Source organism: Bos mutus, chromosome 28 (assembly GCF_027580195.1).
Source record: "Bos mutus isolate GX-2022 chromosome 28, NWIPB_WYAK_1.1, whole genome shotgun sequence".
NCBI lineage: Eukaryota > Metazoa > Chordata > Mammalia > Artiodactyla > Bovidae > Bos > Bos mutus.
In genome coordinates, this window is record NC_091644.1 from 30,027,686 (window position 1) to 30,033,703 (window position 6,018).

A 6,018-nucleotide genomic window follows, 5' to 3' on the forward strand; every position below is an offset into this window, starting at 1 on the left:
TTTTGACCTCTCTGCCTCAGTGCTTTGTCCCAAGGGCAGCTCCAGGAGTGATGCTGGCCAGTGTCCCTAGGTTAATGTCTCTCTCCGGAGTGAGCCTGTGAGGGGTAAATGCTATTCCTGTAGGTGCAGCGCCCCTTACTAGTTGTGTGATCTGAGCCTTATTTTCCTTCCATGTTGTTAGATACATCTTGAACAGTACCAAACGTAATTTCAAATATTTAATAATTTTTGAAAAAAAGTGCAGATAAACTGTAAGAGTAAAAAAAAAAAAACCTGGGTTCTAAATATATGCATTGGAAGAATAAGTTGAACAATAGAATATTTTGTGTAACCAGTGTGCACTTGTTTCATTCCACATCTTTAAAGTTTTTGCCAATTTTATTTCAATGTGTAGTCATTTCCTAGAAATCACATGACCTAGAATCTTTTTATTTATTTATTTTTTTTAAGATTCTCTCTAGTTCCTCTTCACTTTCTGCCATAAGTGTGGTATCATCTGCATTTCTGAGGTTATTGATATTTCTCGCAGCAATCTTGATTCTAGCTTTTTTTGTTGTTTTATTACGAGGAGGGAAAACACTAAAAAACAAATCTTGTTTAATTCCACCTTCCTAAGTATTTCCTTCCAAATTGTATCTAATGTATTCATATTTTTCCATAGGTGAAATCACAGTGATATAACTTTGTCTTTTTGCTTCCTCACTTATATTAATAAAGTCTTTCTACATATGCCTGATCTTCATCAATAAGTATATAAGTAATATAACTATATATATATATCTAATTTAATAATTCTAGCTATTCCTTCCTGTAGATATAACTGATATGACATAGCTAATTTATATTCTCCATCTGTTGGACATCTTCATTTTTTCCCAAATAGATTATGAATGCTGGAATGAAAAGTGGGATTACTGGGTCAAAACTCTACAAGCAACTCTTGCCATTTTATGTAAAATCACCCAAAGAATTTTCCTGAGTTATCCCACCACCAGCAAGTGTGGGGATATGTGTATGGATGTTTCATTTGTAATACAGGAGATCCTGTCTTTGGTATTGTATTATTTTTCTTTTCTTATGGAACATGTTACCACTTAATGGACACCATATAAATTAAAATCTGAATTTCAGAAAGACAATAATTAAGACCAAAGAAAGGAAACAAAAATAAAGCTTGCAAGTATGTAAAATTTCTATTTCTGAATCTCTTTTATTTATTTATTTTTTCTTGAGGCTGAAAAGTGGCTCCCCAGCTTCATTTCTTTGGTTTCTTGGGCAGTGGCCGCCAGAACAGCAAGATGTGAGGTTCTGGTTCATGGATCATATAATGGACCCATCCCTGACTCTGCTGAACACCAAGATTCCTCCATTCAGATTCAGACATCAAATGAGTTTTAGGGACCAGCTTGGCTATGTCCTTGGGCAACATGACATGCCGGTACTCGAACTCCTCATCGTCGTATTTGTCCGAATAGTAAATTTGTTTGTGCGACATGATCACTCTGCCTGAGGACCTTCAGCCCCGCGCCGCCAACCTCCGAACAACTCCCAGCAGCACGCCTCTGAATCTCTTTTAAATTAACAGTATTAACCTATACTGTTTATTATTTCTTTCCATCTTTTAACCTCATCATTTGTTGAATTGTGAACCATTGCAAACATTGTTGAAATCTGAGACTCACTCATTCTTTTTATTTTTTTAACTATTTTATATTGGATTATAGCCTGATCGGGGGCTTCCCTGGTAGCTCAGCTGGTGAAGAATCCGCCTGGAATGGAGGAGACCCTAGTTCGATTCTTGGGTCAGGAAGGTCCCTGAAGAAGGGATAGGCTACCCACTCCAGTATTCTTGTGTTTCCCTGATGGCTCAGCTGGTAAAGAATCTGCTTGCAATGCAGGAGACCTGGGTTCAACCCCTGGGTTGGGAAGATCCCCTGGAGAAGGGCATGGCAACCCACTCCAGTATTCTTGCCTGGAGAATCCCCATGGACAGAGGAGCCTGGTGGGCTACAGTCCATGGGGTCACAAAGAGTTGGACACAACTGAGCGACTAAGCACAGCACAGTATATAGCTTGGTTAACAAAGTTGTGATTGTTTCAGGTGGACAGCAAAGAGACTTAGTCATACATATACATGTATCCATTCTCCCCCCAAATCTCCTCCCATCCAGGCTGCCACATAACATTGACCAGAGTTCCCTGTGCTATACAGCATGACCTTGGTTATCCATTTTAAATATAACAGTGTACATATCAATCCCAAACTCTCCAACTAGCCCCTCCCCCATCCTTCGCCACTGGTAAGATAAATACCTTTCCCTCTTTTAGACATCATAACTTATAAAGAAGAAGGTAATTTTGCACATACATACTATCCTTCCAATAAGGACTCTTGTTTCATGGAGTATTAAAATAAGGATGCAAATTTGTCATTTTATGAAAGTGTGAATGTGTTAGTTGCTCAGTTGTGCCCAACTCTTTGTGACCCCATGGACTGCAGTCCGCCAGGCTCCTCTGTCCATGGAATTCTCCATGGACAAGAATACATGGACAAGGCAAGAATATTGTAGTGAGTTTCCATTTCCTTCTCCAGGGGATCTTCCCACCCAGGTATGGAACCCAGGTCTCCTGCACTGCAGGCAGATTCTTTACTGCCTGAGCTACCAGGGAAGCCCACTCTTCCCAAGAAGGAAGTATACTTTACAGAAGACAAAACCGTAAGTAACAACAACAACAAAAAAAGGTAAAAGTCACAGAAGGGAAAACCTAGAGGTTTCCTTTGAGAGGTTTTACAGAGTCACAAAGAAGAGGGATTAAAATTTATGAACCAATATAATCCAAAAATTTCCCATGTTTTTCTGACACTTTACACATCTACCTTCTCTTTTCCAAATTTGAACCTTGTATCCAAGCTGTAAAGCTCCAGGTTGCTTTACTGAGGAAGCAGTAACAGACTGAGGTGGGTTATACGGTCCTTGGATGTGGGCTCTGGAACAATCTTTAATGTTGGAATTCTGCCAAGAATGAGGGGCAGCTCGGGGCTAGACTTAGGACAATGAAGAGTGAGATGACAGACACATTAAACAGTTGTGGTCAGACTGCAAAGACTAGAAGCCCTAAAATAGACTGGATGCAAACTTGAGAGACAGTTTTCAACTCTTTGCTCGTTTATCAAGAGAAATGTACATAGATGTCATAAAAGTAATAAGGTGCCACATATCTACTGATATAAGGATCATATTCCAAATGCCATCCTCTAAACTTTTGGATTTAAACTATTCACCCACAGGTTTTTAAAAAAAAAAAAAAAAAGCAAAATAAAGATTTAAAAAAACTTTCTAGTTCAAACTATTCTAGACTGCAGGTTATTGAGGGGTAATATATGCGAAGGACTGAGTGCATTCAACCCATCATTTATTCAACAAGTTTTTATTGAGACCTATTAGAAGTGAGAAATTCAGTAATGACTACGTAAGGTCCTTTCCTTCTGGGCACATACACTTTCAGAGGTAAAACAAGATGGGGCAGACTAATACACACAATTAAATGAAACTAATATATATAACAAATGTAATAATAGAAAATTACATCAAGTCCCTAAAGAAACACGCAAGAAACTGAGACAGAGAATGACAAACTTGAAGTGAGGAGACTCTAAACAAGAAACGGCTCTTTGAACTTATGGTTACCACGGGGGAAAGTGGGCAAGGATAAATTGGGACATTGGGACTGACATATACAACTACGATGTATAAAATAGATAACTAATATGGACTTACTGTGTAGCACAGGGAACTCTACTCAATACCCTAATGATAAAATGAAAAGAAATCAAAAAGAATGGATATATGCATGATTGATTCACTTTACTGTATACCGGAAACTAACACAACATCGTAAATCAACTATACTCCAATAAAAATTAATTTAAAAAAAAAAGAAAAGAAATGGCTCTTTGCACTTTGTCGTGTCTATCATTTTAAAGATCTGTGCCAGTCCTTCCCTTCTTCCTCTAGCCTCGACCAAACTACAGCTGCCACAATGTTCTGCTGGGGGTCAGGGCAGGGTGCCCCCAAAAATGCCACAATGGCAGAGTGATTATTTTTAATTAAAGTTACTTAAGAAACAAATGGCCAATGCCAGAGGGACACTCTGACCCTCATTTCTGTCTCCCTGAAAGCAGGAAATAAATCTGTCATGTCGAAGGTACACTCCCTGCATCTGGAGGTAGAAGGACCTGCTTATTGCCAGAGAGAGGGATCTCAGGTTAAGAAGCCTGTAGAAACGAACCTTGTTCTTTAACTGACTACCCCAAGCCCAAACTGTTCAGATTCTTTACTAATTGAGCACTCAAAGCCTAAATTTCTTTTATCAATTCTTGATGAATTTCTTTTATCAATTATTGAATTTCATCAATTCCTCACAAATTTATTGTTTAAAAAAGTGAAGTCGCTCAGTCGTGTCCAACTCTTTGCGACCTCATGGACTGTAGCCTACCAGGCTCCTCCGTCCATGCGATTCTCTAGGCAAGAGTACTGGAGTAGGGTGCCATTGCCTTCTCCAGGGGATCTTCCCAACCCAGGAATCGAACCCAGGTCTCCCACATTCCAGGCAGACGCTTTAACCTCTGAGCTTCCTGCTTCGGCCACTTTCTGAGTTCTATTTCTACAAGGTCTCCACGCACACAAATTAAAATGTGTTTCTTTTTCTCTTGATAATCTGTCTTCTGTCAATCTTCGAATCCAGGTTACTAGTCCAGCCAGGAGAACTGGAGCAGAGCAGAGGGGAACAGTTCCCCTCCTTACATACACACACACAGTCACACATACTCCCTCCTCTTTTCTGATGACCCCAAGAAGAATCCAAGACTTGGCTTAGGATTATGAGTTTAGAAACCCCTGCTTTAAACAAACTGCATGCCACAGGTATTCCTAGTAGCCCCAAATGAGATTTGGTTATTGGAATTGCAGCTTGACATTTTTTTCCAATCACCACGTTCATCTCTCATATCCTCGTAACCAAAAAAGCTAAGGCACAACAGCATTTGAAAGAAATAGCTGACTTTAGACACAATGAAAGAAAAACTTATGGGTGGGAAAGCAGCATCAGCATTCATGTGTGTTGAAGCCAAAATACTTTCTCCAGCACTGCTGTCTATATTGACTTTCCTCCAGGGAAAGTCAGTATCTATGACCGCTATCAACATGGACAGTGCAGAAATGGCTCTCCTGAGGTTAGAAACAGTCTAACTCTAGTTCTCAATACAGTCTTCACTAACTCAAAAGAAATTAGATAAATCCTATCTTGGAATTTGCACCTCGAGGCAGCTTTCTGCTTCCCTGGTGGCTCAGAAGGTAAAATCATCTGCTTGTAATGCTGGAGACCCAGGTTCAATCCCTGGGTCAGAAAGATCCCCTGGAGAAGGAAATGGCAACCCACTCCAGGACTCTTGCCTGGAAAATTCCATGGATGGAGGAACCTCGTAGGCTATAGTCCATAGGGTCGCAAAGAGTTGGACACAACTGAGTGACTTCACTTTCACTTTTTATCTTGGAATTTGGACCTCGAGGCAGCTTTCTGCAAGTCTCTGAAGAGAGGCGTAGGAGTCCTAGCAGTGGGGAATCACACCAGCAAAACATATCTCACCTGGGATCGCAGAGGGAGGAGGAGGTGGAGCAAGTTCCAACTGTGCTGCCCACGCACTCCCACCCTTGTGCTTAATTAATGTGTGAGGGCAGGCATACATCGATTTCTAGAACGGCCTTCTTGTCTTAAATGAAAACATGGAGCATTTTTAAATGAAGCATGAGTCATGCTCCAGTTCTAGAGTTCTGCTCCAAGGTACAGGCCTTAATTTTTCATTTTGGCAAAACTTGAGATACAATGAAGTCAGGGAAACGAGCTCAAAAATGCCAAAGCACTTTGTTGGATCTTTCTGACCACTGCTTCAAGAAATACACATGAATTCTCCTTAACTAGACTCATTTGAGATCATTTAACCGTAAAGAGAAAGCAAAT

General features: G+C 40.2%; 1 pseudogene; it reads right to left on the bottom strand.

Moving 5' to 3' along the window:
* Positions 1–1,233: 1,233 nt before the first annotated feature.
* Positions 1,234–1,554, bottom strand: LOC138986091 (cyclin-dependent kinases regulatory subunit 1 pseudogene; annotated as a pseudogene).
* Positions 1,555–6,018: the final 4,464 nt, after the last annotated feature.